The sequence below is a fragment of the Bombina bombina genome, chromosome 7 (assembly GCF_027579735.1).
Source record: "Bombina bombina isolate aBomBom1 chromosome 7, aBomBom1.pri, whole genome shotgun sequence".
Lineage (NCBI taxonomy): Eukaryota > Metazoa > Chordata > Amphibia > Anura > Bombinatoridae > Bombina > Bombina bombina.
The window spans coordinates 587,482,099-587,494,631 of NC_069505.1; positions in this window are offsets into that span (position 1 = coordinate 587,482,099).

The window sequence follows — 12,533 nt, forward strand, 5'->3', positions numbered from 1 at the left end:
GGCCTAGCCAGTCTCCAGATCTCAACCCCATAGAAAACCTTTGGAGTGAGTTGAAAGTCTGTGTTGCCCAGCGACAGCCCCAAAAGATCACTGCTCTAGAGGAGATATGCATGCAGGAATGGGCCAACATACTAGCAAAAGTGTGTGACAACCTTGGGAAGACTTACAGAAAAACGTTTGACATCTGTCATTGCCAACAAAGGATATATAACAAAGAATTGAGATGAACTTTAGATATTGACCAAATACTTATTTTCCACCATAATTTGCAAATAAATTCTTTCCAAATTATACAATGTGATTGTCTGGATTTGTTTCCACATTTTGTCTCTCATAGTTGAGGTATACCTATGATGAAAATTACAGGCCTCTCTCATCTTCTTAAGTGGGAGAACTTGCACAATTGGTGGCTGAATAAATACTTTTTTGCCCCACTGTATGTATTAACATGTCTATTATGTCTCACTGTAATATATTTTGTAATGTTTATAAGGTTAGGTTTGTTTTGTTTTTAATATATGTTTGTGAGTATGTAGTATAGGTTGTTTGTTTAAGGTCTTTCATGAAAGAAGCAGCTACCTTTTGTTGAAATCCAATATATTGATTAACCAATCATAGGCTGGCTTCCCCTATTTAAAGTGCCTGCCTCGTTGTTCTCTCTGTTTTCACTGCCTGGGAATTATATTGAATCTCCAAATAGTTCACTATAGAGCCACTTAACCTGTCTAATAAAATATCAAAGTAAGGGAGATTCTTATAAGGAATTAGAAAAATTGAACATACATTCCTTAGCATGTCGTATGATCAAAAGTCATATTGCCCTCCAAAGACATAGTAATAGTTGGGATTTATATTGAATCTCAACATAATTCACTGTAGAGCCACTTAACAAATTAAAGAAAATTAGGTAGGTTCTTATAAGGATTTAGGTATGTTGAACAAGACTTCAGCAAAACACCATCTAACCTTACAGTCACATATATATGTAAATATTGGTAAGAACATACATATCTTAATATATAGCTTACTAAGTGGAAGTCTTCTAAATAGCACTAGCGCATGTCCAAGACAAATCTTAAAGTAGCTTTAAACCTGTATTGACCTTATAGCCATATATAAACAAAGCGCAGATAAGTCCCATATGGAGCAATATTTATATGTAGTTTGGACCATTTGTCAATATGGGAGTACACATATTAATAATATAGTTACAAAACATTGTAAAACTGAATGCTGTAGGTAGAAGTATATAACTATAAACATTGTTCAACTAAAACTGTCCCATTAGCCGGTATAAGATACTAGAAGTTCAGACCTGGCTTAGTCCTCATACATACTGTATATATCATTCTTTCCAAATAGTTGAGTGAAGCAGAATGATAAGCAGTGTAGTATGCAGATAGAATTATGATCTACAAAGCATATCGCCCTCAGTTGCCTAAAATATCACCCAATTCCAGACTTATTGCTCTGCGTCTTCTGATGAAATTCCCCATGCTCCTTCCAATTGTCCTGAGACTCAATCACAGCAAACGGTGAATGGAGTCTCCCCAAAGTTGGCATTAAGATATAGATCAAAGACCGGTGGATCCGCTGGTTGAGAACTTTTGCCCGTTTTATAGGAGTGGTCATGTCGAAGGCCATCATACCTCTCTGTTGCCCTGAGTAGCACACCGATCCCCACTGAACATCAAAATCCCGCTCAAGGTTTAGTTGGTTAGCTGTGGAGATCTCACCTTTCGATCTATCCTCCGACCCTAAGTCTAATGCACTTTCTGAAGCTTGCAATACAGCACACTGTATGTCAACATGCCTGGTTCCCTCCCATGCCACCATCACACTCGCTCCAAGCTGCATGAAGTGGTTACACAACAGGCGGTCCAGTAGTTCTATGAAGAAGAGTTCGAGGGTTCCATTGTATAACTGCTTAACTTCTCAAGTATCCCCACCGGGTCACCTGCTCCTTGTATGGGGAAGTTTTTGGTAGTTATTAGCTGATCCGCAGTTAGGCTGTTACAGAAGCTGGAAGATGGCTGCTCTTCAAAAGCCCCGACAAAAGTCGCCATAAAATATGTCAAAATTCTTTGCAGGAAAGTTTCTATGTTTCTCAAGCAAATTTCACTGGTCCTTGGTCACTCAAATTTTATAAATTGAGCTGGGTTGAGCGGTCAGAAAAATGTTTAAAGATAATATATAGCCGGAGCTATGCTGGCATGCAACCGCTCAGTTCCAGAACTTGCTCCGCCCCCTTCCTACTTTTTAACAAAAAATACAAATAAAACAAAGAACATTTGATAATAGAAGTACTTTGGAAAGTTGTTTAAAATGTTATGCTCTAATCTAATCATGAAAGAATGTTTGGGGGTTTTATGTCCCTATAAGGTAAAGATTATTAGAGAAACTACATGCTTTCCCTTCTTAAACTGTATCACTATAGTGCACTGATTTCTTTATGTGAGTTATGTTAGTCTCAGATTGTTCAGTATGGTTACAAATTAAAAAAAAGAGCATTGTACATGTTCTGTAAGATTAACATATTAGACAGGTGCTTTTCGATTGGGATAAATGCAAAACATCACTAATTTTGCTGTATTCTTTGCATTAATTTTAAAAATGCAAACAAAAGGCCTCTTTAAAAAATGAACACATGCATGAGACATACAAATTTAATTGATTTGCTGAAGCCGTTAAAACTAAACATAATCATTCAGATCCTTCATTAGGAACTGAATGCGAAAAAGGGAACTGAGCGTAGCACCTACCACTACTAGGAGAGCTGCCTTGTAAGTCTATTGACCATAATTCGGACCATAATTTGGTGATATTATCAAATTTCAAAGTAATTTGTGGACTGAATCAATATTTTTGTTTTGTGTTATCTATTGCCAATAGTAGTCATTAACAGCAAGTGTATCTTTTGTTCTTAACAATCTTGACACCATTAAACAAATAGCTGCTTTTTATTAAAGGTACAGGAATCATAAGTACAAATTTGACATTATTGTGCAGAGTGTGCACAATTATAGAGGCTTACTGGACAATCACTTCTCTAAACTTTATTTTTCAACAAGATTTTAGCCCCTGAAACCATCAGGGAATTAAAATATTCCAAAACGGGGAGTGGAGCCAACTTCTGAAGTGGCAGGACGCGTCTCAGTGAAGCTTCTGGTATTTGAATTATTTTAATTTGTGTTTTGAGATAATTAACCAGTAAATTTCTTTGCATTCGACAGAGAGCGGATCTGACGTCAGCAGCCCTGACGCACGCAGCTGACGTGTGTGAGCAGTGAGCACGGCTTGTAGGCCTCGAGCCTCCGGGAGTTTACCACTGCCAGCTTGTTTGTTCCAGCAGCCCACCGGGCTATCCTCTAGACAGCAGGAGGAGTACCCAGCGGGCAGAAGTCATCAGCGCTGTAACGACTCAAGCATCTCTGACCGGCTCACCCTGCACCTCAGCTTGGCGAGGACGACGTAGCTCGTGGCGGCCTGGTTCCGCCTGAGATAGCCGTGGTAGAAAGGAGTGGAGAAGCAGCAATGTGTCGTCCAAAGCACACTGCTATGTGCTTGATCCGGTAACTCTATATTGGCCCTGATTAAGTCCCCTGGCCAAGGACAGTTTGTTTCTGTCTGTTAAACAGGACTGTTGCCTTAAAAATTTATTACTGACCCTTTGGTAAATAGTGGTTGCCAGTGTGTTACAGCACAGGAGCGGGGCCAGGAAGGCTAAAAGTACTGTGGAGATCTTTTCCTTATCAGCAAAAGTGTATTGCGAAGAGTAACTTTTTTTAGTACACAAAGTTAAAAGTCCTAAAATTTATGTGTCTTGGAGTATAAGTCTAGGTGTGTAAGAGGGTAGGTGAAGTTTGTCTATGCTCCCTCAGAAAATTGGTAGAAAGGGGGAATAAAAAGAAATGAGAAGATAAAAACTTGCCATACAGCTATACAATCTGGAAACAGATTAACTGTGTAACTACCAAGTCCTCCCTCCCAAGCCCACATATCCCAGTGAAGATAATCAGGACTTTGCTGGTTTGAGTTTTAACAGCAATCTAGATAAAGCTTATATCCTTCCCCCCATCTGATATACTGCAATAACAGAAGTGGGTATCTATGTTCCTTTTTCTGAATGATATAAAAGGCTAATCCAGTCTGGGCCCTAGAGAAGGAGGGTGAAACTTAACTACATTTATGCATATATATGCAAATCAGCCGCATATCAAAGGCTACTGACCTGGTTAACCTGGAAAGCTAGGAAGCGGTGTGACCGTATGGACTTAAGTCCCCCCTTAGGGAGATTGTCATTCCAGTGAAGCTAGCCTCAAACCAGAAGGTCTGTGCTTGACTTAAGAGAAGAAAGGGGGAAGGAAGGATTGTGTTCTGGACAGATGGCTGCTCAGAGCAGTGATTTACTGCTTCTATTTGTTCTCACATGTTGATGCAATGATCAAAATGTATTAACCGACAGTTGGAATTGAATGCTTTTTCAAAATCATGTTGTTTTATACTCTATCTGCTTATATCATTGGAAAATATTCTGTGTGAAGCAAAGGTCTATAGCTATATAGAAAATATTGCGGCTGGTCAATCAAAGATAGATTTTTTCTATTTATTTTAGTAGGCACACTAAAGGTTATCTTCTAGGTTGAGGAAATATATCTACACCGTGATAGGTAGACATAGATTTATTTCATCCTGTATTTATTAGAACAAGTCTAGGTTGTCTTAGATAACATAACTGAATTTGTGCTAAAAACGTGAAATCAAGAAAAATTAACTAGTTGATCTGTGCTGTTTTTTTTCTGACTAATAGGTGGCTCACTATAAGTGGCAACTTTTGGCATAAGGTACTGTCTATATACTCTGGGAATATAGTCATTTGCAAAATAAGTCTCTCCAAAAGTGCTAATTCCTTGTTTTAATTTTAGTTACGTAGTAACTTTGGTTATGAAACATATTGTTTTCTGAATGTCAAGGTTTCCAGTTGGGTGATTGTATTAATTAAGAACTCCCTGAGTCAAAGAGTTTAGCTAACTTTCTGGGGCTTACATTAGAAGTGAACTGCCAAGCTTTCACACTAACACTCTGGTCTAAAGGTGGAATTTTCTCTGTTAGCATAAGTTTATAGAGTTCATCCCACACCTGTATACACATCCACTTAATTGCACCAATTTCCACTTGCGGATCTTCCTTTTTTTGCATTTCACATTTCACTTTTTTTTTTTTCTCTCCAAGTAAAACACTAAAACCTATACCTCACTTATATCCTTTTTAAATTTTTGCACCTCACCCCATTCTTCACCTTTTTGCACCTTTTTTTTTTTTTAACACCTTATATGGAGAAATTCCTACACATAGCTAAAAATAAATCACCCACAATGCCACCTAAAAAAGATAAACACAAAGTTAAAACCCACACTTCGTTATCCCAAGATAGCATAACAGAGGAACCCGCTATTCTTCAGACAAACTTAGACGTTCAACAGCTTTTAGAGCAGTTCTCACTATCAATGTTACCTCACTTAGAGTTGATTAGACAAGATGTAGCAACTCTGTCAATGGAAGTAAGGCAGTTCAATAATAGGTTAGATGAAGCAGAGGCTAGAATCTCTGAAATTGAAGATAGACTGAACTCACGAGAGCAAGATTCTAAACATTACGACTTTACAATTAAAAAATTACAGGATAGACTGGACGATCTAGAAGATCGATCCAGACGCAACAACTTGAGAATAGTAGGTGTCCCTGAAACCCAAGAATTTGCTGATCTTAATAATTTTATGGATGAAACTTTACCAAACTTATTGGAGATGCCTATTAGCCGAGCTAAAATAATGATTGAAAGAATTCACAGAATAGGACCCGAAAAAAAAGACCTGATGGTACTATAATAAATAGATCTATAATTGTGAAATTCTCGCACTTCCAAGACAAAGTTGCTATCATGAGTTATTACAGGAAGAAGAAAGCCACAGTTTTTGTAAACGATAAAAAAAAATTCTATTTCAAGATTACTCAATTGAGACTTCTAATCGCAGAAAGGAAATTGCTCCGTTCTGTTCTAAATTAATAGAGAAAGGCTTTAATGCTTTTCTATTATACCCAGCCAAGATTAAAGTACTGAAGTCTGGAACATGGTATGTTTTGTCTAACAAGGCGGAAGCCAATTCCTTTCTGGATAATATCCAGGATTAACTGGAGACACCTGATTAGGAATTAAACATATCCACTCTTAGGTAAATCCCTTGATGTAGGAAATGGCAATACCGAAGAGTCAGAATAAAAGGGTTTCAAAGAGCTTTTATTTGAAAGGAGGGTTTATTCCCCCTCCTTTTTTTTTTTTTTTTTTCTCTCTTTCCTCTTCCTGGCTTCCTCCCAGTTTTTACGAAAGGCCATTGGTTATCTTGTGTGTGGTACATAACTAAAATATGAGTGACCAAGTGATCAATTTGGTTTCGTGGAATGTTCGCGGAATAACAACTCCCATTAAGCGGAAAGCCATTTTAAAGCACTTAAAGGGATGTAATGCGCAAATTGCCTTTTTACAAGAAACATATCGCTTAGCCAATGAAGCCCTCAAACTTAAATCAGGCTGGGTCGGTGAAGTAGTGGCGTCCTCAGGTACCAAAAGGAAGAGGGGAGTAGCAATACTGTTTCACAAAAATTTAGACTATAAAATACTATACAAACATATAGATGAAGAGGGCAGAATGATTATAGTTCAGGCAGTTATAGCCAACCATAAATACACGCTCTGTAATATTTACGCTCCAAATAATGGAGACAAAGAATTCTGGAAGAGTCTAACAAGAAAATTAACAAATTATTTAGACGATGGTCTGATTATTGCAGGTGATCTAAACTTAATTATGCAATACCCCTTGGATCGCCTACATAGAGTTAATAGCATGAATAAAAAAAAAATAAATAAAAGTTATAAGGCTGAGACAAAGATCTTAAAAAAATTCAAAAAAACGCTAAACTTGGTGGACATCTGGAGATTGCAAAATCCTGATTTGAAAGAATATACATGTGAATCTAAAACTCATAAAACTTTCTCACGTATTGATTATTTTCTAATAGACAAAAAAATAGCAGGTAGGATACCAAGGGCAGATATTTCTGCAATCATTTTGTCAGACCATGCCCCTATCATATTACAATTGCAAACTAACCTGGTAAAAAGATCTTATCTTTCATTCAGCTTTCCAAAATACCTTATCAATAATTCTAAATTCAAAAACTGGCTAAATGAAAAATGGAAAGAATATATCCATATTAATCAAAATTCAGTACAAAATCCTGAAATTATATGGCAAGCCTCTAAAGTGGTGTTGCGGGGAGAAATAAAGGCATACCTGTGTCATTCTAAAAAAAAGAACAATGAGCGCAATACACAACTTGCTAATCAATTAGTTAACGCATATAATACTTATTTAAGGGATTTGTCAAGTGGAGGTTGGAGTGCATACCAGCAAGCAAAGAGGGAAAGGGAAATTTTCTTACAGCAGAACGCTGTGTCAGAAGTTGTAAAAACATCTGCAAAATATTACAGATATGGGGGGAAAATGGGCAAATGCCTCTCCAATTTGGTAAAAGCAACTAAGGGCTCAAGATCTATCTTGGCAATTAAAAGTGACAAGAAAAGACTAACCCAACTTAATGATATTAGCGCTGAATTCTTAAAATATTATAAGCAAATCTTCTCATCCTCCGTAAGTAATGAGGATAATAAGAAAAAGTTCTGGGAGTCATGTAATCTACCAAATCTAAGAGAGGAAGAGCTAATAGAAGTAAATAGTCCAATTTCACAGGAGGAAGTTGAGAAAATAATTAATCATTTAGCGTGTAATAAAGCAGCAGGGCCTGATGCACTCCTGAATGAATATTATAAAATTCTACATAATAATATTGTAATACATCTGGTTGATTTATTTAACTATTTTTACATTAAAGGGGTAAGTCCATCTAAAGAATTTACTAAGTCAACAATCATTTTAATTCCCATAAAAGGTAAAGACCCTGAATCTCTAGACGCTTATCGCCCAATTTCACTGCTTAATTCCGATTATAAGATATTAACAGCAATAATAGCAACAAGACTTCAGAAGTTATTACCAAGCTTAATACATAGTGACCAAACAGGTTTTATGAAGGGCAGGTCCTCTTTTACCAATTTAAGGAAACTGCTCCTAACAGTGGATTATTATAACGCTCAAGCGAAAGATAACACATTTTTAGGTGATGATAAGGCAGTGATCGCCATAGATGCCGAAAAAGCTTTCGATGCGATAGAATGGCAGCACCTTTTTAGTTCTCTAGCTTGTTTTGGCCTAATAGGTAATTTTCTTAAATTTATTTATAAATTATACGATAACCCATTTTCAGCTCTAGTGGTAAATGGTTTACTCTCTGAAAGTTTTCAACTGAACAGAGGGACTAGGCAAGGATGCCCGCTATCTCCACTGCTGTTTAATTTATGTATAGAATCATTAGCATCAGTGCTGAGGAACAACATGCAAGGTATTAAAGTAGGCTCCAAAGAGCTTAGAATATCCCTCTATGCGGATGACTTACTGGTGTTTATCAGTAAAGCAGATGAAAATATTCCAAAACTTATGAAATTTCTTGATAGTTTCAGTACTTTCTCAGGATATAAGGTAAACTTACAAAAATCTGAAATACTATGGGTTCAAAAATCAGGTAACTACAAAGGTGAACGCCTATTTAAGGAAGTGGAAAGTTTGAGGTACTTAGGGATTAATGTTAATATATCTCCAGAAAAATGGTAAGAGGAAAATTTTGTAGGATTAATCAACAAAGCGGAAAATGACTTATCAAGATGGACTAATTTCCCGCTTACACTAGCAGGTAAAATAAACCTAGTTAAAATGACTATTCTCCCTAAATTCCTATATATAATGCAGAACATGCCTTTGTTCATAAAATCTTCCGATCTTAAAAGAATGAATAAAGCTTTTAGGCTTTTTTTGTGGGGGAAAGATAAAGTCAAACTATCTCTAGATAAACTCGTTCTCGAGAGAGACTCGGCGGGATTTGGTTTTCCCTGTCTTCAAAAATATAACTGGGCTTGCCTGGTTAAAATTATCCCAGGCTGGCTAGTGGATGTGGGACATTTTCAAATAAAGGAGTTAGAACAGGACTTTTTCTGGCCTTTCTGCCTAAAAGCTCTTATACATTTAAATACACCTAAACTACCTACCATGTTGAAAAGGATGTGTACTTTTAAAAACCCTATTATCGCATGGCATAAGATATGCAAGTTTATAAAAAACGATTATAGCTACTCTAAATATCTACCTATTATAGGTAATCCTGAATTTACAGAGGGGATAAATAATAAGATCTTTAAAAACTGGCAGGTTAAGGGCCTGGCCTATTTTGATCAATGTATTAACCGAGAGTTTGGAAATCTTCACTCATATGAAAGTATTAAAACTAATTTTCAAGTTGATAACAAAGACTTCTTTGGATATTTACAAGTTAGACACTACTTGAATTCTAAGAAATCTAGTTTTGATAACATAAGTTGGGAGGGCTTGTATACAGGGATCGCCCTCTTCCGTGCAGATGTGCATTCCATCTCCTACTGGTATAAGCTGCTAATACAAAAAGAAGGAGAGAAGCATCTTACTTGCTTGGCACAAAGATGGTCATCCGATATGCCAGGGATTGATACTGATGCAATAAGCAAAAGTTTTTTGAGGGCCTGGCAAGCTACTCCGTTACTAGCTTGGAGAGAGTCGTAGCTAAAATTGATTAATCGTACATATGTAACGCCCCACGCATTAAATCTCTGGAATAAAAATCATTGTTATGCCTGCTGGAGATGTAATTTCCTAAAGGCTAACTTGATCCATTGTATTTGGAGTTGCCCAAAGGTTGCATCCTTTTGGGCTAAAATTTCATTTTGGCTCTCAAAAATATTCAGGCAACAGATTCACCTTAAACTAGATGACATCATTTTGTTACATGAAAAGACCCCCTTGATACCTAATCTGAATACAACGTTTATAAATTTTTCAGTTTTATGTGCCAGGAACACCATTTTTGCTTCCTGGAAATCGAAGAGTTCCCCAAGTTTTGTGCAATTTCTAAACAATTTGCATTTAAAATTAACTATTGAACAGCATGATACATCAATCGATTCAGAACAGGAGATTAAAAGATTCCTTAATAAATGGATTAATTTTTTACAAAGCTTACCTACAGGTATACAGAAACAATATATATTCCCGTTTAGAAACTCTGTTCCTGTTCTGGAAGCATGTCTTAGAGGTGAACTCCCTAACTGAGGCCCTGTGGGGTATTGGAGACGAGAGGCAAGGCTCAGAAGAGGAAAGTCCCCCCCCCCTCCTTTTTTTTTTTTTTTTTTTTTTTTTCTTTTTGTATTTTGTTTGGTTCTGTTTTGTTTTGTCTTGTTTTGTTTTGTTATGTTCTTTTGTGTTTCATTTTGTTTTGTCTAGTTTTGTTTAGTTGTTCTAAGCTTTGTTCTTTGATGAATTAGCTATGGTTCTGCTCTGGTCGGTTAGGACTTTAGCCGACCAGTTATGAGAATAACTGTGTAATATAACACAATATTTCTTTAGACCAGATCATACAAGAAGTAAAAAGTTTAAGAGACTGGATTACAGAGATTCTGTGTCTAATGTATTTTAGTTGAATCCTAGTCATATTTAATTGCGTCAAAGACAATGTATATTGTGTTTACAACCTCAGCCGCAGGAGCTGGGGTTACAAGTTTCTTTTTTCTTATTGTCTATTTTTTTTTATTGTACACCCTGTGTGGTGTTAATTGTGATTGTAATTAATTATGTATAAAACAATAAAAACAATGTTAAAAAAAAATAAAAAAATTAACCAGTAAATTCTACCTAATTGAGTAAAGATATCTATAGCTCAATATCTGCAATATACCGGAGTTGATTTCCAACAGCAATCCTGACCTATGCTCTTCAGAAAGCCACGTGGACCTGCATCTACCTAATCCCTGGAGATATAAACCATACGTTCAGTACCGTGTGTTTGGGGCTGCCACATGAATCCCCCCCCCCCCAGTTCTCTGGGTTACAAGGTAGTTTATAACTACCACATCTGAAACTATTTTTCTCTACCTAAAGAGGGAATCATCTATTCTGAAAACGTCCGTTAACAGCATTGAGCCACTGGATACTTGCCTTGAATATGGAGGCTCTGGACAAGTGGCAAAGCAGGATGGGGCAGTTACTAGAAAACCATTACCAAAGCTTAAAAATTGAGTTATGTAACCTTCTCCTAACATCACAACCCATGCAAAACGTCTAATCAGCAAGAATGAACAGGCCAATAGATAAATATGGCAACAGCACTCTGCCAACTTCAGCAGAACATCAACAGAAAGATCATGTGCCTTTGGGAACCTTGGCACATGAACCGTGGCCATATGCAGATCGAGAGCAGATCATACCCCAAAGTGTGATTGCAGTAGAGTCTTCACTTGACATCATGGAGGGGGATGCTCCTGCACACGACTCCTGCTCTATTGTGGTGTCTGACTTCAAGAAAAAGAGAGGGGAAATCGCTAAAACCCCAGAACCGATCTTGCCTAAATTAAAAGAAGCGTTTAACCCACTTCTGACTTTTGCTGGCACAAACAGTGCGGGTGGCAGTGAGCTCTGCTTCACTCCTGAGACTTGGGCGTGTGTACGGGATGATCGGTCCCTGGAGACTTTTAGACGGCGGAGATACCACATGGAACACTGTATTTCAGAAAGAGCCCATCTGGTCCTACGACTCAGAGTGGGATAGAGATTACCTGATTCCCAAGACTAACGTCTGTCTTACCCTAGCGCAACAGGAGAAGATATAGGGTGAGATATTGTAGAGTGAGATATTGTATGTCAGTGACACCCTTGCTAGTTTTAATCCTTAGAGCCTTATAAAGCCCTTGGCCCTGGAGAACTTTCTGAGATGTCTATCTGGATATAGTCTGCTCCTTTATCTCCTAGCCCAGGGGTGTAAGATGATCTGCAATATATTTGTTAAATGTTTAAACTACATATGCTTTGTTCTGCAGATGTTCTATGTTGTTATGTTTTTTTATGTTATGGCTTTGTTCTGCAGTCATTATACCCATTCAGAGAATCCAAGATGTTTATTATCTATGTTGCTACATTAGCGAACTACCACATATTTGTGGTATACTGTCTCCCTACAATCGTTTAGCCATTACAATTTGTGTAAGACTTTATATAGCTAAGTACCTTAGTGCCCAATTACAAGAGACACAGTATTGTTATTGCTTTAAGAACAGGAGAAGTGGACCAAGCGCTACACCCAGGGCCTTAAGCTTACTAACTATATAGCCTCCTAGTAGGCTAACAATACAAAGGTTAAAATGGGGAGAGAGTAAGCGCTAAAAAGCTTAAAAGGCTAGTAAAAGGTACATTTTAATACATATAAAAATTTACAAATGGCAATCAGACGCATGGATCCATGTCTGACTTAACAAAAAAAATATATATATCTATAATAAA